The sequence below is a fragment of the Arachis hypogaea genome, chromosome 1, assembly GCF_003086295.3.
Source record: "Arachis hypogaea cultivar Tifrunner chromosome 1, arahy.Tifrunner.gnm2.J5K5, whole genome shotgun sequence".
In the NCBI taxonomy this organism is placed as follows: domain Eukaryota; kingdom Viridiplantae; phylum Streptophyta; class Magnoliopsida; order Fabales; family Fabaceae; genus Arachis; species Arachis hypogaea.
Window position 1 is genome coordinate 59,319,475 of NC_092036.1, and position 24,285 is coordinate 59,343,759.

The window sequence follows — 24,285 nt, forward strand, 5'->3', positions numbered from 1 at the left end:
ACCCTTTGGTTTTATCATCCATGTTCCCAATAGGTTTCTCACACTTAAACAATTACACAATTTTTATCTTAAGCTAACCAAGGATTCAACTTGGGATTTTAAATTTGTTTTTCTGCTTAAGGCTAGTGTTGTGGTTTATAGAATAAGAGGGAATTAAAGGCTCAAGGGGGCTAACAAGGGTGATGTAAAAGGTAGGCTAATTTTGGGATAAGTGAGCTAGAATCAAACAATGGCCTCAATCATATAAGTGCATGCATACATCAAATAATGGAAATATAGAATTAAGCAAGACAAAGATCACAATTTTAGAGAGAGAAACACACACCAAAAATAAAATATTGGTTGATAAAATGCAACCAATCAAATAGGCTCAAAATCTCACTAGTTTTGTGTGTTCGAGCTCTAAACTATGTTCCAAAATTAAATTTCTTCAAACAAGTTTTTCAAAAAGTTTTATTCGAATTAGTGAAATATTATAAAAATTTCTTGAAAAAGAAAATATTACTTTAACCAAGTGGTAAAATATGCACAAAAAGAAACAAACATGCAAATGCAACAATGAAAAACAAAAATTGGTGTTGAGAAAGGAATAACTAACCTGTAGAGATCGGTATCGACCTCCCCACACTTAAAGGTTGCACCGTCCTCGGTGCATGCTGAGATGTACAGGTGGGCGGGGGTTATTCCAACTGATGCTTCTCTCCAAAATTGTGCAGATAGACTTGTCTTGTCTTCCCATGTAAACGTCTTCCAGTTTCCCTCCGGGTGGCCATCCTGAAAGAAAAAGGGAAGAAAAGTAACCCAGAAATAAGGATAAGAAAATAAATGAAGTATGGATGGGTTAATGCCAAATGATAAGGGTCTCATTTATATGGAAGCTTCAACATGTACGTGAGAAAACAATAGAAGCCATGGCATGCCAGTGGTACAAAAGGTACAACAATGGGGAAGAGAGTGGGTAATGAAAGACAATGTAAGTTCATGTCAATGCAAAAGGAATACAGGTATCATAAAAGATTGACATTGACAGAAAAATAGCATCACCCAACATTGTAAAACAGGTCACTAAAAATTATACCAGAGAAGATGCAACAGTTAAATAAGAAAATCAACACCAAAGGAAAAATAAAAAAAATAGAAAAGAAGAGAAAAATATGCACTAAATTAAAATACAATGAATGAAATATGCAAATAAATAAAATGAAAGATAAGAAGAATGAGAAGGGAAAGAAGTGAGTAAGAGAGGAGGGAGGGAAAAATTAGGATTGGGGGAAGAAAACATAAGATATTTGGCAAATTAGGATTGAGCTGTGCGGCGCAAGCGACGCGGCCGCGTGGAGCACGCGTTCGCGTGATTGCGCTTTAATTCAGTCGACGCGGTCGCGTCGGTCACACAGACGCATGACTCAGGTTATGCTGCTGGCGCGAGGGCAGCCTCGCGCTCGCACAACTCTCTGTTCGAATTTGTATTTTTGCCAAATTTGGGGTGACGCGATCGCGTGAGTGGGCTTTAGAAAGGAATGACGCGGACGCGTCAGCGACGCGGTCGCGTCAGCGACGCGGTCGCGCGATAGAGATTGTGCGTCCAGCATCAATCCAGCACCACTCTCGCACAATAATTTGTTGTGCACCCTTTTTACGTCGAAAATCAGGGCACGTGGCCGCGTGGGGCGCGCGGTCACGTGGAAGGCCATTATGCCCATGTGACACGGACGCGTCAGTGACGCGGTCACGTGGGACGATTTGTGCCACTGGCACACCTCCAGCCACGCCCTCGCGTGACTCTCTGTTCAATTCTTTTCTACCCAACGCACTGGTGACGCGGACGCGTCAACGACGCTGCCACGTCACATGCGTATATTTTTTTTATGCAAAATGCAGAATGCAATGCTTAATGTGAATGCTATGTATGATTCCAGGTTCAATGAAGAATAAAATAAAACTTGAAAACAAATAAAACTAAATAAAAATGAAAAAGGAACAATGATACCATGGTGGGTTGTCTCCCACCCAGCACTTTTAGTTAAAGTCCTTAAGTTGGACATTGGATGAACATCCTGTTATGGTGGCTTATGTTTAAATTCATCCAAAAATCTCCACCAATACTTGGAATGCCAATAGCCTCCGGGGTCCCAAACTAGGCATGTAAAGCTTTTGAGCAGCTTCAAACAAATTCTCAGGCTCCTGGAGTGACGAATGTCAGCATAGAATCCATGATCCCAAGCTTTGCTTTTAAATCCGCCTCCATCTTGATCTACATGTTTCCATCCGGGTGGTTTAAAAAGTAGATTCTCACCACGGCGACCAAACGTTCTACGTGATCTATTCAATTGAGCATGATACCAATTCTTGCACTTCGAGTTGAAGCATGGAATCTTATTGAACCTTGTGCACCTGCTCTGAGTACGAGCCATTTCCCTCTTACTCTTAAAGCCGCAGAGAGCTCTAAGCTGGCCATCTGTTTCAAGCAAACCATATTCAAGTGGAAGATTGAAGATAAAAGGCAAGGATTTTACCCACTTGTAGTTTGTGTTGGGCGGTAATGGCCTTGGGATAGGTGTTTCCAGTGGTTCTGTAAGTTCTACTCCCTTATAATCTTCTGTGAATTCTTCCACTTCAACCATATCTTGATCAGAGTCTTCAATTTCTCCCTCATCATCGCTCAAGTCATATATTGGAGGTTGAGAAAGATCTACCTCAGCATCATCTTCATATTCACTCAGGGAAGATTCTTCTTTCTCAAAGAAATCACTTGCGGATGCAAGTTCGTCACTAAGAGAACAGGACTCGTGATCATCATCATCAAGGAAACCTGCGTCCTGTGTTATTCCGTCTAGTTTTTCATAAGATATTTGCATTGGAGGCGGTGCAAAATCTTCTTGAGCATCAATTGTAACCTCCTTGACGGAATTCTCCACAACTCTGGATTCAGGTGGTGGTTCGGCATCTCCTAAATCTTCAACCAACTCTTCTTCTTCTGCAATGACAGCGCCCTCTACTTGTTCCAGTATGAAGTTATGCTCTATGCTGTCCACTGGAGTCTCTAGTGTCTTCTTCGTGCTGCGTTCTTCATTAAATTCTCCACATGAAGCCATGAGAGTTTGTCGAGTGTTTGAACGTCTGGAAGATAACTGATTTATTGCTTGCTCCAGTTGATGAAGGGTTGCATTGAACTGGTTTACTGATTCCTTGAAGCGAACCTGTGATTCTTGGCTTGATGGATATGGACATGGTGCATAAGGGAGTGGTGGTTCTTGGGAGTAATTGGATTGGCGTTGGGGTGGATAAGGATCATGTGGTAGTGAATGGTGAAAAGAAGCTTGTGAGTGTGGTGGTTCGAAGTTATGTCGAGAGGATGGTCTCTGAGCACAGGGTGGGGCTTGTTGGTAGTTACAAGGTTGTCCACCATATCTTTTAGCTGGGTATGCATTGTAGAATGGTCATTGTCCATGATATCTTGGAAGGGGTTGTTGCCTAAAGGGTTGATTAGATCCTCTTGGCTCCATCCATCCTTGATTGGTCTGACCTTGATGCATATTCCTGCTGTGGTTTCTATTTCCTTCAACAAAGTTAGAACCAAACTCAAAGCGAGAGGGGTGAGAATTCATATTAGTTATCAGAAATAAGGGGGAAAAAGGAGAAACAAATAAACAAGTAAAAGAAAAATATTTTTTTTGAAAAATATTTACAATAACCAATAAAAAGGCACACGTTTGCAATTCCCCGGCAACGGCGCCATTTTGACGTTAGGATTTTTGCTAGTGAAGAATTTTATAAAAATAGTTGTGTTGTAGATATAGATTCTAAACTAACAGAAATCCCTTTGTGCAAACGTTTTGGTTGTCACAAGTAACAAACCCCTTTAAAATTGATAACCGAGTATTTAAACCTCGGGTCGTCTTCTCAAGGAATTGCAGGGAGGTATGCTCTTATTATTGGTTATGAAAAGGTGTGTTTTGGGGTTGAGAGTGAGGAATGAATATGGCAATTAATTTAAATGGCAATTAAAATAAATAAATACTGTAAAGCAAACCCTTGGCAAGGTATGAGAAATTGGAAGTCCAGACTTAGTTATTCTTGTCAATAATAATGAAATTTGAATCTTAATTCCGCTTAGTTGACCTCTGCTAAAGCAAAGGAAAGTCAAGGGACTAATTAATTTGACCTTCGAATCCTATTTATTTCCTAAGAAAAGGTTGGGATTATTGAAGTTCAGTTCAATTAGCAAAGATAACAGTTATCAATTATGTTGAGCTAAGATAACTCCTGAGTTACTGATTTCTTAACCAAGACCAAAAAAGGAAAGTAAATTAATTCTACTAGAATGAAAATGTCTTCAGATTGGGAATAATCAATGGCATAAATAAAAGAAGGCAATATTAAACTGAAATACCTCAAATAACATTAAATAAGAAAATCATCATGAATGTGGCATAAGCCAAATAGGCAACATAACTAATATAAGCATTAAAGTATCTGAAAATAAGAAATAAATATAAAGTAAAAGAACATTGAACCTGGGATCGAGAGTCACTCCTAAAACTAAGAGAAGTCCTAAATCCTAATCCTAAAGAGAGAGGAGAAAACCTCTCTCCAACTAAACCTAAATCATGGAAAGTAACTAAAAATTCGATTCTCTGAATAGATGCATTCCCACACTTCATAACCTCTGGTCTATGCCTTCTGGACTTGGATTTGGGCCAAAAAGGGCTTCAGAATCTGCTATGAATGTTTTCTGCAATTTCTGGTGCGTGGCCTCTGTCACGTGTCCGCGTGGGTCACGCGGTCGCGTCAATTGGAGTCTTCCTTGTCGCACGGTCACGTCAGTCATGCGGCCGCGTCATAGGTGTTCTTCTTTAGGCGCGCGGTCGTGTCAGTCATGCGGCCGCATCGCTGCTTCTTCGCGCTTGGCATGCGGCCGCGTCGACCATGCGGTCGCGTCGCTGCCAATTTCTTCACAAACTCCGTTTTATGCTTTCCTTTCATTTTTGTATGTTTTCTTTTCCATCCTTTAAGTCATTCCTGCCTTAGAAGATCTGAAACTACTCAACACACTAATCATGGCATCGAATGGTAATAAGAGAGGATTAAACATAGGGAACTTAAGGCCAAAGAAGCATGTTTTCAATCAAAGCACATAATTAGGAAGGCAAATGTAAAACCATGCAAATAGTATGAATAAGTTGGTAAAGAGTTATTAGTAATGAAAAATTCCTGGGTAGTTTGAAATTCATGACGTCGGCCGTAAATGGCCTAACAGCATTGTCCAATCTGTCATCATCATCATTTTGTTGTTGGTCTCCCGTTGTTTATTGTGATCATCATTATTTTCAATCCGAGCATTAGTTAACTCAGCTAAAAATTAATTTGTCAATCATTGGTTTTCCTCCGCCATACGCTAATTAGCTTATTGTAGCTCCGTTACCATCCGAAGAAGCTCGGATGGTGTGGGAGGAGGAAGGTCAGCCATCAGCAGGTATGGGAGTTTTAGGACCTATAGAAAGAAGGACTTTTATTTCGAGGCCCATAGTAGGCCCCAATTGTTCTTGTGGGGGTTGATCGCTGTATAGCTCGTTGGTGCACGAAATTGTGATCATCAATGGCGCCATCAACATAGTACGCACAATTGTAATCTCAACTCTTTATCACAACTTTGCACAACTAACCAGCAAGTGCACTGGGTCGTCCAAGTAATAAACCTTACGCGAGTAAGGGTCGATCCCACGGAGATTGTTGGTATGAAGCAAGCTATGGTCATCTTGTAAATCTCAGTCAGGTAGATTCAAATGGTTATAGATGATTTATGAATAAAACATAAAGATAAAGATAGAGATACTTATGTAATTCATTGGTAAGAATTTCAGACAAGCGTATGGAGATGCTTTGTCCCTTCCGTCTTTCTGCTTTCCTATTGTCTTCATCCAATCCTTCTTACTCCTTTCCATGGCAAGCTGTATGTAGGGTTTCACCGTTGTCAGTGGCTACCTCCCATCCTCTCAGTGAAAATGTTCTACGCACCCTGTCACGGCACGGCTAATCATCTGTCGGTTCTCAATCAGGTTGGAATAGAATCCAGTGATTCTTTTGCGTCTGTCACTAACGCCCAGCCTTCAGGAGTTTGAAGCTTGTCACAGTCATTCAATCATTGAATCCTACTCAGAATACCACAGACAAGGTTTAGACCTTCCGGATTCTCTTGAATGCCGCCATCAATTCTAGCTTATACCACGAAGATTCCGATCAAGGGATCCAAGAGATAAACATTCAAGCCTTGTTTGCTTGTAGAACAGAAGTGGTTGTCAGGAACTCGTTCATAAGTGAGAATGATGATGACTGTCACATAATCATCACATTCATCATGTTCTTGGGTGCAAATGAATATCTTAGAATAAGAATAAGCTTAATTGAATAGAAGAACAATAGTAATTGCATTAATACTCGAGGTACAGCAGAGCTCTACACCTTAATCTATGGTGTGTAGAAACTCCACCGTTGAAAATACATAAGAATAAGGTCTAGGCATGGCCATGAGGCCAGCCCCCATGATCTAAGATAGCATAAGACTAAAGATAGCTACCAAGATGAGAATACAATAGTAAAAGGTCCTATTTGTAGAGAACTAGTAGCCTAGGGTTTACAAGGATGAGTAAATGACATAAAAATCCACTTCCGGGCCCACTTGGTGTGTGCTTGGGCTGAGCATTGAAGCATTTTCGTGTAGAGACTTCTCTTGGAGTTAAACGCCAGCTTTTGTGCCAGTTTGGGCGTTTAACTCCCATTCTTGTGCCAGTTCCGGCGTTTAACGCCGAGCAGTTTTGAGCTAATTTGGAACGCCGGTTTGGGCCATCAAATCTCGAGCAAAGTATGGACTATTATATATTGCTGGAAAGCCCAGGATGTCTACTTTCCAACGCAGTTGAGAGCGCGCCAATTGGGCTTCTGTAGCTCCAGAAAATCCACTTCGAATGCAGGGAGATCAGAATCCAACAGCATCTGCGGTCCTTTTCAGCCTCTGAATCAGATTTTTGCTCAGGTCCCTCAATTTCAGCCAGAAAATACCTGAAATCACAGAAAAACACACAAACTCATAGTAAAGTCTAGAAAAGTGAATTTTAACTAAAAACTAATAAAAATATACTAAAAACTAACTAAAACATACTAAAAACATACTAAAAACAATGCCAAAAAGCGTATAAATTATCCGCTCATCACAACACCAAACTTAAATTGTTGCTTGTCCCCAAGCAACTGAAAATCAAATAAGATAAAAAGAAAAGAATATACAATGAACTCCAAAAACATCTATGAAGATCAGTATTAATTAGATGAGCGGGGCTTTAGCTTTTTGCCTCTGAATAGTTTTGGCATCTCACTCTATCCTTTGAAATTCAGAATGATTGGCTCCTATAGGAACTCAGAATCCAGATAGTGTTATTGATTCTCCTAGTTAAGTAAGATGATTCTTGAACACAGCTACTTTATGAGTCTTGGCCGTGGCCCAAAGCACTTTGTCTTCCAGTATTACCACCGGATACATACATGCCACAGACACATAACTGGGTGAACCTTTTCAGATTGTGACTCAGCTTTGCTAGAGTCCCCAATTAGAGGTGTCCAGGGTTCTTAAGCACACTCTTTTTGCTTTGGATCACAACTTTATTTTTTTTCTTTTCTCTCTCTTTTTTTTTCGTTTTTCTCTCTCTTTCTTTTTTTTCTTTTTTTTCTTTTTTCTCTTTCCTTTTTTTTTGTATTTACTGCTTTTTCTTGCTTCAAGAATTATTTTTATGATTTTTCAGATCCTCAGTAACATGTCTCCTTTTTCATCATTCTTTCAAGAGCCAACATTCATGAACAACAAATTCAAAAGATTTATGCACTGTTCAAGCATACATTCAGAAACCAAAATATTGCCACCACATCAAAATAATTAATCTGTTATAAAATTTAAAATTCATGCAATTCTTCTCTTTTTCAATTAAGAACATTTTTCATTCAAGAAAGGTGATGGATTCATAGGACATTCATAACTTTAAGGCATAGACACTAAGACATTAATGATCATAAGACACAAACATAGATAAACATAAGCATGATTTTTCGAAAAACAGAAAAATAAAGAACAAGGAGATTAAAGAACGGGTCCACCTTAGTGATGGCGGCTTGTTCTTCCTCTTGAAGATCTTATGGAGTGCTTGAGCTCCTCAATGTCTCTTCCTTGCCTTTGTTGCTCCTCTCTCATGATTCTTTGATCTTCTCTAATTTCATGGAGGAGGATGGAATGTTCTTAGTGCTCCACCCTTAGTTGTCCCATGTTGGAACTCAATTCTCCTAGGGAGGTATTGATTTGCTCCCAATAGTTTTGTGGAGGAAAGTGCATCCCTTGAGGCATCTCAGGGATTTCATGATGAGAGGGGTCTCTTGTTTGCTCCATCCTTTTCTTAGTGATGGGCTTGTCCTCATCAATGAGGGTGTCTCCCTCTATGTCAACTCCAACTGAGTAACAGAGGTGACAAATGAGATGAGGAAAGGCTAACCTTGCCAAGGTAGAGGACTTGTCTGCCACCTTATAAAGTTCTTGGGATATAACCTCATGAACTTCTACTTCCTCTCCAATCATGATGCTATGAATCATGATAGCCCGGTCTATAGTAACTTCGGACCGGTTGCTAGTCGAAATGATTGAGCGTTGGATAAACTCCAACCATCCTCTAGCCACGGGTTTGAGGTCACGCCTTCTCAGTTGAACCAGCTTTCCTCTTGAATCTCTCTTCCATTGAGCGCCCTCTTCACAAATTTCTATGAGGACTTGGTCCAACCTTTGATCAAAGTTGACCCTTCTAGTGTAAGGGTGTTCATCTCCTTGCATCATGGGCAAGTTGAATGCCAACCTTACTTTTTCCGGACTAAAATCCAAGTATTTCCCCCGAACCATTATAAGCCAATTATTTGGGTCTGGGTTCACACTTTGATCATGGTTCTTAGTGATCCATGCATTAGCATAGAACTCTTGAACCATTAAGATTCCGACTTGTTGAATGGGGTTGGTAAGAACTTCCCAACCTCTTCTTCGGATCTCATGTCGGATCTCCGGATATTCACTCTTTTTGAGTTTGAAAGGGACCTCGGGGATCACCTTCTTCATGGCCACAACTTCATAGAAGTGGTCTTGATGCACCCTTGAGATGAATCTCTCCATCTCCCATGACTCGAAGGTGGAAGCTTTTGCCTTCCCTTTCCTCTTTCTAGAGGTTTCTCCGGCCTTGGATGCCATAAATGGTTATGAAAAAACAAAAAGCAATGCTTTTACCACACCAAACTTAAAAGGTTTGCTCGTCCTCGAGCAACAGAAGAAAGAAGAGAGTAGAAGAAGAAGAAATGAAGGAGATGGAGGAGGCTTTGTGGTTCGGCTAAGGGGAAGAAGTAGTGTTTAGGTTGTGTGAAAATGAAGGAGTGAAGATGGGTTTATATAGGAGTGGAGAGAGAGGTAAGGTTCGGCTATGTGAGGGTGGGTTTGGGAGGAAAAGTGTTTTGAATTTGAATGGTGAGGTAGGTGGGGTTTTATGAAGGATGGATGTGAGTGGTGAAGAGAATAGTGTGATTTGATAGGTGATGGGTTTTTGGGGAAGAGGTATTGAGGTGATTGGTGAATGGGTGAAGAAGAGAGAGAGTGGTGGGGTAGGTGGGGATCCTGTGGGGTCCACAGATCCTGAGGTGTCAAGGAAAATTCATTCCTGCACCAAGTGGCGAGCAAAAATGGTCTTTATGCCAATTCTGGTGTTAAACGCCGGGCTGGTGCCCATTTCTGGCATTTAACGCCAACTTCTTGCCCTTTCCTGGCGTTTAACACAAGTCTGGTGCTCCTTTCTGGCGTTGAACGCCCAGAATGGTGCCAGACTGGGCGTTAAACGCCCATTTGCTGTTCTTACTGGCGTTTAAACGCCAGCAAGGTCTTCCTCCAGGGTGTGCTATTTTTTTCTTTCTGTTTTTCATTCTGTTTTTGCTTTTTCAATTGATTTTTTGACTTCCCATGATCATCAACCTACAGAAAACATAAAATAACAAAGGAAAAATAGATAAATATAACATTGGGTTGCCTCCCAACAAGCGCTTCTTTAATGTCAGTAGCTTGACAGTGGGCTCTCATGGAGCCTCACATATGCTCAGAGCAATGTTGGAACCTCCCAACACCAAACTTAGAGTTTGAATGTGGGGGTTCAACACCAAACTTAGAAGTTGGTTGTGGCCTCCCAACACCAAACTTAGAGTTTGACTGTGGGGGCTCTGTTTTGAGAGAAGCTCTCCATGCTTCCTCTCCATGGTGACAGAGGGATATCCTTGAGCCTTACACACAAGGGATTCTTCATTCACTTGAATGATCAATTCTCCTCTGTCAACATCAATCACAGCCTTTGTTGTGGCTAGGAAGGGTCTGCCAAGGATGATGGATTCATCCATGCACTTCCCAGTCTCTAGGACTATGAAATCAGTAGGGATGTAATGCTCTTCAACTTTTACCAGAACATCCTCTACAAGTCCATAAGCTTGTTTTCTTGAATTGTCTGCCATCTCTAGTGCGATTTTTGCAGCTTGCACCTCAAAGATCCCTAGCTTCTCCATTACAGAGAGGGGCATGAGATTTATGCTTGACCCTAGGTCACACAGAGCCTTCTTGAAGGTCATGGTGCCTACTGTACAAGGTATTGAGAACTTCCCAGGGTCCTGTCTCTTTTGAGGTAATCTCTGCCTAGTCAAGTTATCCAGCTCTTTGGTGAGCAAAGGGGGTTCATCCTCCCAAGTCTCATTGCCAAATAACTTGTCATTTAGCTTCATGATTGCTCCAAGGTACTTGGCAACTTGCTCTTCAGTGACATCTTCATCCTCTTCAGAGGAAGAATACTCATCAGAGCTCATGAATGGCAGAAGTAAATTCAATTGAATCTCTTATGGTCTCAGTGTGAGCCTCAGATTCCCATGGTTCCTCATTAGGGAACTCATTGGAGGCCAGTGAACATCCATTGAGGCCTTCCTCAGTGGCGCTCACTGCCTCTTCCTCCTCTCCAAATTCGGACATGTAGGTCATGTTAATGGCCTTGCACTCTCCTTTTGGATTCTCTTCTGTATCGCTTGGAAGAGTGTTGGAGGGAGTTCAGTAATTTTCTTACTCAGCTGACCCACTTGTGCCTCCAAATTTCTAATGGGGGACCTTGTTTCAGTCATGAAACTTTGAGTGGTTTTGATTAGATCAGAGACCATGGTTGCTAAGTCAGAGTGGCTCTGCTTAGAATTCTCTGTCTGTTGCTGAGAAGATGATGGAAAAGGCTTGCCATTGCTAAACCTGTTTCTTCCACCATTATTGTTGTTGAAACTTTGTTGAGGTCTCTGTTGATCCTTCCATGAAAGATTTGGATGATTTCTCCATGAAGGATTATAGGTGTTTCCATAGGGTTCTCCCATGTAATTCACCTCTTCCATTGAAGGGTTCTCAGGATCATAAGCTTCTTCTTCAGATGAAGCGTCCTTAGTACTGCCTGGTGCAGCTTGCATTCCAAACAGACATTGAGAAATCATATTGACTTGCTGAGTCAATATTTTGTTCTGAGCCAATATGGCATTCAGAGTATCAATCTCAAGAACTCCTTTCTTCTGATTCGTCCCATTGTTCACAGGATTCCTTTCAGAAGTGTACATGAATTGGTTATTTGCAACCATTTCAATCAGTTCTTGAGCTTCTGTAGGCGTCTTCTTCAGATGAAGAGAGCCTCCAGCAGAACTATCCAATGACATCTTGGACAGTTCAGACAGACCATCATAGAAGATACCTATGATGCTCCATTCAGAAAGCATGTCAGAAGGACACTTTCTGATCAATTGTTTGTATCTTTCCCAAGCTTCATAGAGGGATTCACCTTCCTTTTGTCTGAAGGTTTGGACTTCCACTCTAAGCTTACTCAATTTTTGAGGTGGAAAGAACTTTGCCAAGAAGGCATTTACTAGCTTTTCCCAAGAGTTCATGCTTTCTTTAGGTTGTGAGTCCAACCATATCCTAGCTCTGTCTCTTACAGCAAAAGGGAATAGCATAAGTCTATAGACCTCAGGGTCAACCCCATTGGTTTTGACAGTGTCACAGATTTGCAAGAACTCAGCTAGAAACTGATGAGGATCTTCCAATGGAAGTCCATGAAACTTGCAATTCTGTTGCATTAGAGAAACTAATTGAGGCTTAAGCTCAAAGTTGTTTTCTCCAATGGCAGGGATAGAGATGCTTCTCCCATAGAAGTCGGGAGTAGGTGCAGTAAAGTCACCTAGCACCTTCCTTGCATTGTTAGCATTGTTGTTGTTTTCGGCTGCCATGTCTTCTTCTTTGAGGATTTCTGTTAGGTCCTCTACAGAGAATTGTGCTTTAGCTTCTCTTAGCTTTCGCTTCAAGGTCCTTTCAAGTTTAGGGTCAGCCTCAACAAGAATGCTTTTGTCTTTGCTCCTGCTCATATGAAAGAGAAAAGAGCAAGAAAATATGGAATCCTCTATGTCACAGTATAGAGATTCCTTGAGGTGTCAGAGGAAAAGAAAAATAGAAGGAAGAGGTAGAAAATTCAAACTTATCAAGGAAAGATGGAGTTCGAATTGTGCATTGAGGAGTAGTGTTAGTCCATAAATAGAAGGATGTGAGAAGAGGGGAAGAAATTTTTGAAAATTAAGTAAGAGATTTTAAAAACATTTTGAAAAACACTAATTGATTTTCGAAAACTAAGAGTGGAAAAAAAATCAAGTGATTTTTGAAAAAGATTTTGAAATAAGAAATTAAAAAGATATGATTGAAAACTATTTTGAAAAAGATGTGATCAAGAAGATATGATTTGAAAAACAATTTAAAAATATTTGATTTTAAAAACTAATGACTTGGCTAACAAGAAAAGATATGATTCAAACATTAAACCTTTCTCAACAGAAAAGGCAACATACTTGAAATGTTGAATCAAATCATTAATTGATAGCAAGTATTTTTGAAAATAGAAAGAAATTGATTTTGAAAAAGATTTGATTGAAAAGATTTGATTTGAAAAAGATTTGATTTTGAAAAATTTTGAAAACTTGAAAAAAATTGGCATTAAAAACAAAATCTTCCCTCTTGTACCATCCTGGTGTTAAACGCCCAGAATGGTGCACATTCTGGCGTTTAACGCCCAAAACTCACCCCTTTTGGGCGTTAAACACCCAGCCAGGTACCCTGGCTGGCGTTTAAATGCCAGTTTTCCTTCTTCACTGGGCGTTTTGAACGCCCAGCTTTTTCTGTGTAATTCCTCTGCAGTATGTTCTGAATCTTCAATTCTCTGTATTATTGACTTGAAAAGACACAAATTAAAATTTTTTTGGATTTTTAATAATGAGGAATAATCAAAATGCAACTGAAATCAAATAAACAATGCATGCAAGACACCAAACTTAAAAGTTTGTATACTATTGACACTAACAAGTTGAGAATGCATATGAGAAACAACAAAACACTCAAGACAAGAGAATTTAAAGATCAAAGCAAGTAAATCATCAAGAACAACTTGAAGATCACTGAAGACACATGAGAAATGCAATAAGAACAGAAATATGCAATTGACACCAAACTTAAAATGAGACTAGTGTCTCAATAAGAAACATAAAATATTTTTGGTTTTTTTTTATGATTTTGTAATTTTTTTGGTTTTTTTTTCGAAAATTAAGTGGAAAAGAAAATAAAGATATCAAAATTCTTAATGAGAATTCCAGGAATCATGCAATGTTAGTCTAACGATTCATTCTAAAGGAATTAGACATGGCTAGCCAAGCTTCAGCAGGACATTGCATTCAAGAGCTAAATTGCTGAAAATCAATCAGCTTTGGTGATGATAAGAACATCATCTTGAAACACTAGAATTCATTTTTAAGAACTCTGAAGAAAAATACCTAATCTAAGCAACAAGATGAACCGTCAGTTGTCCAAACTCGAACAATCCCCGGCAACGGCGCCAAAAACCTGGTCCACGAAATTGTGATCATCAATGGCGCCATCAACATGGTACGCACAATTGTAATCTCAACTCTTTATCACAACTTCGCACAACTAACCAGCAAGTGCACTGGGTCGTCCAAGTAATAAACCTTACACGAGTAAGGGTCGATCCCACAGAGATTGTTGGTATGAAGCAAGCTATGGTCATCTTGTAAATCTCAGTCAGGTAGATTCAAATGGTTATAGATGATTTATGAATAAAACATAAAGATAAAGATAGAGATACTTATGTAATTCATTGGTAAGAATTTTAGACAAGCGTATGGAGATGCTTTGTCCCTTCCGTCTCTCTGTTTTCCTACTGTCTTCATATAATCCTTCTTACTCCTTTCCATGGCAAGCTGTATATAGGGTTTCACCGTTGCCAGTGGCTACCTCCCATCCTCTCAGTGAAAATGTTCTACGCACCCTGTCACGGCACGGCTAATCATCTGTCGGTTCTCAATCAGGTTGGAATAGAATCCAGTGATTCTTTTACGTTTGTCACTAACGCCCAGCCTTCAGGAGTTTGAAGCTCGTCACAGTCATTCAATCATTGAATCCTACTCAGAATACCACAGACAAGGTTTAGACCTTCCGGATTCTCTTGAATGCCGCCATCAATTCTAGCTTATACCACGAAGATTTCGATCAAGGGATCCAAGAGATAAACATTCAAGCCTTGTTTGCTTGTATAACAGAAGTGGTTGTCAGGCACTCGTTCATAAGTGAGAATAATGATGAGTGTCACATAATCATCACATTCATCATGTTCTTGGGTGCAAATGAATATCTTAGAACAAGAATAAGCTGAATTGAATAGAAGAACAATAGTAATTGCATTAATACTCGAGGTACTGCAGAGCTCCACACCTTAATCTATGGTGTGTAGAAACTCCACCGTTGAAAATACATAAGAACAAGGTCTAGGAATGGCCGTGAGGCCAGCCCCCATGATCTAAGATAGCATAAGACTAAAGATAGCTACCAAGATGAGAACACAATAGTAAAAGGTCCTATTTGTAGAGAACTAGTAGCCTAGGGTTTACAAGGATGAGTAAATGACATAAAAATCCACTTCCGGGCCCACTTGGTGTGTGCTTGGGCTGAGCATTGAAGCATTTTCATGTAGAGACTTCTCTTGGAGTTAAACGCCAACTTTTGTGCCAGTTTGGGCGTTTAACTCCCATTCTTGTGCCAGTTCCGGCGTTTAACGCTGGGCAGTTTTGAGCTAATTTAAAACGTCGGTTTGGGCTATCAAATCTCAGGCAAAGTATGGAATATTATATATTGCTGGAAAGCCCAGGATGTCTACTTTCCAACGCAGTTGAGAGCGCGCCAATTGGGCTTCTGTAGCTCCAGAAAATCCACTTTGAGTGCAGGGAGGTCAGAATCCAACAGCATCTGCGGTCCTTTTCAGCCTCTGAATCAGATTTTTGCTCAGGTCCCTCAATTTCAGCCAGAAAATACCTGAAATCACAGAAAACACACAAACTCATAGTAAAGTCCAAAAAAGTGAATTTTAACTAAAAACTAATAAAAATATACTAAAAACTAACTAAAATATACAAAAAATATACTAAAAACAATGCCAAAAAGCGTATAAATTATTCGCTCATCACTCGTCTACCGATGAGTGTCTGCAAGCTTTTTGTCGAGTTATACATCGACAATGAGAGAACAAGGGGGTGAGTACCTACAAAAGGCACTCTAATGCTCAAGTTAGTAAGTGAGTAATAGGCTTTGCAAATTGCAATAATCTGAACAATCTTCTTACCCCTTTCCTTTATATCTAAATTGAAGAGTAACAGTTATGTCTCTGAGTAAATGATGCTTTAAATGGAGAGCAATAGCGTGTCCAAGCGTTTTGGTCCTTGTCTGAGTGACTGTTACTAACAACCAATTTATGATATTAATAGCCAAGTTATAACGTATAACTGACGTATGACTGTCATATCAACAAGTATATGGTATTTTTTATTTACCAAATTCAAAATAAGGAGTTTATGTTTTGAAAAAGTATAAGTACCTTATATGTATAATAAAAAGTATAGGAAACTAACTAATGGTGCAACCAAATGCAATCAACTAGGAAAAAAAAGGTAATAGTACCTAAAAAATCAACCTAATTTCACTCACACCTTAATCCTATTCAGAGTAAAAAAGTAACCACACGAATCCTTATCCCTCTCTTCCTCCCATAGCCACACACCATACACTACTAGAAAACTAGTTATTATAGATGGATATTTCCAACGAATTTTATCCCATAGAAATATAGATGGAATTTGTGAGGGATTTTTGTCAGAAACCAAAAAAAATGAATTAGCATAAATTACAGACGGAAAAGAGAATCTGTCGATAATTCTGTCGAAAAAATTAATTTTTTTCGAAGGAAATGGTTACCGACGGAAAATCTGTCTGTAATTAAGTGGACAAAAATGCTACGTTTTATTAAATTATTACAGACAGAAAATCTGTCTGTAATTTAAAATTTACCATCAGAAATACTGAGTTAAACGTCCCCACCTTATCAAGCTCCATTCACATCACACATTATCAAACGAGCTTCTCCTCTCTCCGTCAAGGCGTCAACGAGCTACTTCTTCTCTCCGCCGTTGCCACTCACATCGCACGAGACCCTCCGGGGCCGTTGGCATCGTGTTGCTCCCTTCGTCACCATCGTCAAAAAGCCCTCTCCGCCGCTCTCGTCGCGTGTCTGCTCCCTTCATTACCGTTGTCGCAGTGCTCTCTCCGCTACACAGGTTATCTTTTCAACAACTATTGTATCCATGTATTCAAGTATCCATGCTTTTTGTGACATATCTTCCTAGATAGGTTTTCTGATCTGTGATAGCTTGATCTAATCTATGAATTTTCTTTTTTTGGCTGACATAATCTTTTCTTATTCCAACTCATAAACCACTTCAAATTTTTCTAAATCATGAAAACCCTACCAAAATCTGAACTAGAATTAACCCATAGAAGGTGGAATCAGAGACTAACAGCAGCATAAAACTTTTTCCTGTACGCTTATTTTATAAAAAAAATGTACATCTTTTATGTTCAAAATTTTGATTTCTTCTGTTCCATGTTTCTTGTTCTGGATTGCAACTAGTTAATGCTATTACTTTTTTCTAAGTGGCCAATAATAGTAATACAAGTGATGAATTCAATCCACATAATTATTTTCAAACACTTGATTATTAGTTGATTATGAATTTTTTTTAACTATCAATCATTTCTGTTTTCTTTGTGGGATGGACGCTATGGACTTGTTGTCTGCACTGAAAGTGCTGTAAGATCATTTCCTAACCAAACATACATGTTATATTATTGGGGGTTATTCTCTGACATCTAAAATGGATGTTTCTGTTTTTCAGGTCTATGCTAAAAGACCTGCTAGGCCTACTGGAGGAGCTGCTGCTATTTCCATGCTTGTTGGTCCTCATGCTCCCATTGCATTTGAAAGCAAATTGAGGGCAAGCAACATGTCTCATGCTTATAATTTTTACAAGCCTAATCTTGCTAGTGAATATCCAGTATGCTTTTCATTTTCTGTCACAAGATTTTACCTTTGGGATCATGTAATTTGAAAGATAATTTCACTTTGTTTCTTATTGTTGTGATAATTAGATTATCTTTAATTAGTGTCTAGATATGGCATTTGACTAAGCATCTAAGGATATCCATTGTGCTGTGTGAAGGTGTTCAGAAGGGCCTCCAATCCCCGGATTATTGTATGTGTAAGTGACATATACACTCTAAATGTATTTTTGTTCTTTTTTCTGCTGAAAATTAAACTATTTGATCATCTTGTATATTTGATTAAATAGTTTAGTATAATATTTATCTAAATCTTAGTTATTTTCATTTTCATGTGAATAAATTCTTTTAAATATTGTCTAAGAAATGTGATGGATATACTATCGTCCTATCTCTTGGTTTTTAACTTTTGCATACATATTCCATCTGTCAAATCTAATTCTTATTTTGAATTATAGTGATCAAGTACTCATTGAGGTAAACCACTCACTAAGGATTGTTTCAAATCTTGTTGTGGCTGGTGTGCTAAGTCTTAGTGGGAAAATGGATGAACTTATTACTGAAATTCTTCTATTCATTAGGTCTGTTCTAAGCGTGAAATCCTCTGAAATCTGACTTGATAGCAAAGGTATGCATTAAAACACTTTATCTATCCATTGAAGAAATCTATGCTATAATATAATATCTTTGCCTTGAGAATTAAGTTATGTTTTTCTGTAGGCAAACAAAATTTATTTGTTTTTAATCTGTTATTTATATGATTGATTATTGTTTTTATTTTTATGTTGGTTATGATGTATAGATATAAAACCAGGACATAGATTTATTGTTGGAGATGAAGGGTACAGGCAGGACAGTGACATTCAGAAAGCTGAGTTTTCAAGGAAGGCATTGACACAGCTCTCCAAGTTGGTTAAGTTCAGAGTTAGTACATAGTGAATATCTTTTTTTTTCTTTGTGTGCAGCTTATGAGAATTGATTTCATGTTAATTGATGTTGGAACCTAGAAGTGCTCATTCAGTTGTGTAGGTGATGATGATATTTGGATTGCTTTTTCAAAATATATAGTTTAAACGATGGTCATAATGTCATTTATTTAATTGAGTTCACCATTACTCTACATAATTTCAGGTTGCATAATGGAAAGTGAGGTATCACACTATGATGGGACAACTTGATTTAGTTTAGTTCCTTTTGTTCCTATAATAATTCATAGGTAATTGAGGATTTCATTTATTCTAATAGGAAACTTACCATCTGTTGTTTCATTTACCATTATAATATGTTATAAATGTAGTTAGCATAAAATAGTATTAGTGATTAATGAATGAAGTTGTAAATAACAATGTTCATTTATTACTCTTTCCCTTTTTGTCTTTTTCAATATTACTCTAAGAAAAAGTAGTATTTAATAGTTTGAAATAGATAAGAACTTAGTAAAGTCAAAGTCAGTATGATTTTTGAAGCTCCAACTTGTTTAGTTTTGAAAGCTCATTTGACCATCAAGTGTAATAAGATCTATCTAAGAGAGATGGTTTCCACAACCTTATTGTGATGCTGATTATTTATCCTAAATTGTGGTCCCAAATGTTCCATTTGATTCTATTTCATTATTCTTATCTCATTAATTGTCAATCATAGTAGTAGTTCAAGTGTGAAACTAGCTTAGAGTTTTCCGCAAAAAGCAAGCCAGAAAAATACTCAAGATCTTCATTTTTAACTAAAAAGATTAAATTTCTTGGAATCCGTCTCACACACATTGGTTAGGTTGGGACCCATCTCTTACCATTTTAATGTATGATCACTTTAATACCATACACGTTCAATGCATTGTTAATTGATTCAACCTTGCTTTTATTTGGTTAATTAATAAATAGTAAAAATTATAATGAATTCTGTAACAGCTCATACCACCCGCTAGCACAATATTGTCCGCTTTGGCACACAAGACCTCACGGTTTTGCCATTGATGATAAGGATGATAGCTGAAACCCCCCACACTCACTCATTAAAATGTGTCATACTAGGGAGAGATATCCACACCCTTATAAGGCATGCTTCGTTCCCCTCTCCAACCGATGTGGGACCTTACAATCCAACGCCCTAAGGGAGCCCAGTGCCTTCACGGGCACATCGATCTGGACTCTGGCTCTGATACCATCTATAACAGCCCAGACCACCCGCTAGCACGATATTGTCTGCTTTGGCACACAAGACCTTACGGTTTTTTCTTTGACGATAGGGATAATAGCCGAAACCCCCACACTCACTCGTCAAAACGCGTCATGCTAGGGAGAGGTATCCACACCCTTATAAGGCATGCTTCGTTCCCCTTCCCAACCGATGTGGGACCTTATAAATTCAATCATAAGCAATATAGCTATAATATATTCTAATTCAATAGTCTTCTTGCCTTGCAGCTGCTTGATGAAAGTCCCAGCAATGGAAAAAAAACTAGGCTTTGTCTATCCCCAGATTCTTGTTTTCCTCCTCATCAAATCTCTGTTACTGTTAGATTTAGTGGTAGCAAAACCAAGGGCCAAAGTAGTTACAGGGACAGGACCACACATAAACTATGGCCTAACACAGTGCTATGAAGATCTTTCACTTCTTGATTGTTGTTATGTTATGCTGAGGCATGCACGGTTCTTGCTTCTCATACAATGGTGGCCGCATATTTCTTGATGGATACATCATGAGGTCTAAAAATTATAGCTTCTTTGATGAGTATGCAGGGCCAGAGGACAAGGTTGTTTGTGGCAACAAAACTAGGACAAATTCAAGTTTTCGAGCAGTCGCAAAGCGGGTGGTTTTGGAAGTAGTTCAAGCTGCACCAAACAGCATAGGATACTATGGAAGATGGAAGCTTGATATTTCTCGAAGGGTAAATGAATCTGCTTATGTTTTGGCTAATTGTTGGAAGATTTTTGAACAGTAGTTCTTGCAAAGTATGTCTTGAGAATGCTTCTAAATCTGTGATGATATGCTTGCCTTCTTCAGAAGGTAGAGCACTGAACACTGGCTGCTTCATGAGGTATTCTGACACAGATTTTCTTAACAAGGAACAGAATAATGAAAGATCAAGAGGTAATAAATTCTTTTTTCTGCTATGGAACAACATAATTGATACATTTATTTCGAACAAATTACACAAAAAACCCCACTTTCTCAAGGAATTCGTAATAAGACTATTCGTTTACAATTAATTAGAATAATTAGAATTGATTTTCGATCGAAGTTTAGCTATTGTCTATATTCCTAAGTAATAAATAGTCATTAACTAATTCTATCTAATCTTATCTAAGCCTATTGTTCTACCTAGTTTCAATTGTCCTTAATGGACTAACATGCTAAAGGCTAAAATTATCTTGTCTCAGTTATTACATATCATGATGAATTGGTGTTTCTCTTCTAATGTTGTGAGAAACTTATTTTATACCTGATAAAGATAAATATTTATATTCCTGAGTAGTTCATTTTGCTAGTTTGTGCAGGTACTCTTATAGTGATAGTGGTTGCAGTAGTTAGTACAGTGATTGTTTTGGTAGTTGGAATAGCTATTGGGGTCTATATAAGGAAAGATAGATACATTCAAAGAAAAATAAGAGGTAACTGACTTATTCATTTTCTTTAAAGAATGTTCAAAAAATGGAAAACAACAACGTTCCAAATCCTCTAAGGGATACAAAGCTGAATTTGCTCTTACCACGTATTCATAAGCTGAATTTGCTCTTACCATGCCTGATGGAAAAGAAATTGCCATCAAGAGGTTGTACTTCAACAACAGGCATAGAGCAGCATATTTCTACAATGAAGTCAACATAATTAGTAGTGTGGAGCACAAGAATCTCGTGAGGTTGTTAGGATGCCGCTATTCTGGACTCGAAAGCTTGCTCGTATATGAATTTCTACCGAACAAAAGTCTTGATCAATTTATATTTGGTAACTACTAAACTATGATTTTAAAAATGCCTCCATTTTTTATAACAAGTGTCATAAAATATTATCCGAATCTCTTGTTTTAGATAGAGTCAAGGGAAGAGAACTAAACTGGGAGAAGAGATATGACATTATCATTGGAACAGCTGAAGGATTGGTTTACCTGCATGAGAATTCAAAAACTAGGATAATTCACAGAGATATAAAAGCCAGCAACATCTTATTGGATGCTAAACTTCGCGCCAAAATTGCTGACTTCGGACTGGCCAGGTCCTTTCAAGAAGATAAGAGGTGATTAGCACAGCTATAATCAGAACTCTGTAAGCATCTCTTACCAATCAATGCATCTATTCACAACCCTTAATAATATATATAGCATTGAAAAGTTTGAACAAAATCCAAGACCTATTAATATGTGTGGATCATATCTGAAAGGGTAAACTACAGTAAACGCTATAGTTTGGTTTTAGTGAATGTTAAGTGTAATTAACCTATTGAGAACATTGTGGAATACTCATTTTCTTAAGTGGTGCTACAGGGGTTACATGGCTCCAGAGTACCTAGCTCATGGTCAGTTAACAGAAAAGGCAGATGTATATAGTTTTGGAGTGTTAGTCTTAGAAATAGTTACTAGGAAACAGAATAACAAAAACAAATCAACATAATACTCAGATAGTATAGTTATACTGGTAACTATTTTCTAAAATGTCTAATAAGCCAAGACTGCATGTGCATAATGAACTAACTTTTATTTCTTCTATTGATCCAATTTAATATCTTGTAATAAAATTAGACATGGAGGTGTTTCCAATCAGGGACAGCAGAAGAGCTATTTGATCCAAATCTAGTTTCAGATAACAATAATGTTAATAAGAAAGATGAGATTTTAAAAGTGGTGCACATAGGACTTCTATGCACACAAGAGAACCCTTCCTTAAGACCAACCATGTCAAGGGCACTACAGATGCTAACAAAGAAGGAAGAGAATCTTGCACGTCCCTCTAATCAACCCTTCATAGATGAGAACACAATGGATCTTAGAAGAATTGAACAACTAATGTCCAGTCTGTGCTCATGTATTTCCTTGTAAACCAATGTTGCTTGGGGATTATACTCTCTATATTTAGTTTAATTCTACACTAGGTTTATGTTTATATTTAGGCAATTCTAATAGTGGTTAGCTACAATAGCAGATTATTTTATACACCTTTAGTGTATGCTACAGTACAGATTTTACATGTTTTCTTTTTTTCAGTGGTATTTGTTTTGAATTATAGTTGATGTATCAATACACTTTGTTTATGTTTTGAATTATATTGACTTGCTTGTTTATAGTACTTTTCTTTTAGTTTGATAATACGATAAATTTGTTTATTTTTTGAAATATTATAAATATTCGAATACAAATTAGATAAAATTTTGTATTAAATTTATATTTATTTTGTATGAAAACAAGTTTATTTTGCAATAGAAAAATCTAAAAAAAATTCTATTTTACCTTACTGATGGATTTATAGATGGATTTTTTGTCTGTATTCAGAGTGTGGAATAATTTTTCAAGGTTCAAATTACAGACGAAAAATCTGTTGCCAATTATCGACAGAAAATATGCCTGTAATTACCGGCGAAAAATCCGTCGGAAAATCCATCTGTAATTATCGACGAAAAATCCATCAAAAAGTTCGACGTTTCAAGAAAATGAAGGGGAGAATTTATCGAGGAAAAATCTGTCGGTAACTGATAAAAATCCGTCGGTAATTTTTCGATGGAAAAAAATCCGTTGGTTAATAATTTCTGACAAGACTTTTACAGAGGGACCAAATCTGTCGGTATCTAAGAAACCGTCTATAATAAAGACTAAATCTATTTATAAATCTGTCTGTATTAAGCAATTTTCTAATTGTGATATCTCTCTCCAACAGCTACACACTGTTCCTCTCTCCTACTGTCGTACTTTGCTCCTCTCTTTCCACACTTTTTATAAACTTTAAAATATAAATATTAATAAAGAATTTTTTAAAATTTAAATAAAATATCAAAAAATTAAATTAATAAGAATAAAAATATAAAATTTGTATTTTAGTTTCAATTTAGTAAAAATTGTATTTTACTAAATTTATGAAAAATTGATTAATAATTTTATAAAATTTATTATTTAATTCATTATAATCTAAGAAATGATTATTGAGACTTTTGACTTTGGAAAGATATATATAAGATATAGTCCTTTATGTGACATAGAAGATGGAAACTCAAACTTAGAAATTTTAGAATTTGAATTATGACATAATCATTTCAAAACATTGTTGTGCCATATTTGTTTCAAAAATTAAATAATAATAATTTGTCTAATGTTATAACCTAATATTTCTAAAATCACACGGTATAAATCTAATTGGTCTTTTTAAATTATTTTATTATGATCATTTTTTATTTCAAAATCTATAATCTCTAAATTTATGCTCATGTATTACTTTGGAGGTTATATATTAGGTCAATTGTTTTAAAATTAAAAGTCATAGTTTAAATTTATAGGTTTGTAAAAACGTTATTTTCTTAAGTTTGAATGAAATACAAAATTTAAATTTGAGTTTTTATTAATTTTTAAGTTTTTTGATATTTTATTTAAATACGAATAAAAATATTTTTTATTGATAACGGTAAAGTGATAAATTGGTCCTTACGTTTGGACGTAATCCTGTTTGGGTCCTTAAAGTTTAAAGTGTCCTATTTGAATCCAAAAAAGTTTTATTTAGCTCCAATTTTGTCCCACCTTGAGG

At 37.4% G+C, this 24,285-nt stretch overlaps 1 non-coding gene and 1 pseudogene across 1 annotated transcript; both read left to right on the forward strand.

Moving 5' to 3' along the window:
- LOC112729513 (cysteine-rich receptor-like protein kinase 2) overlaps positions 1 to 24,285 on the forward strand; it is a 33,826-nt pseudogene that overhangs the window by 3,749 nt on the left and 5,792 nt on the right.
- Positions 11,839 to 11,946, forward strand: LOC112714032 (small nucleolar RNA R71). The gene has a single exon (XR_003158994.1). It is a non-coding gene; the product is annotated as a small nucleolar RNA R71 (small nucleolar RNA).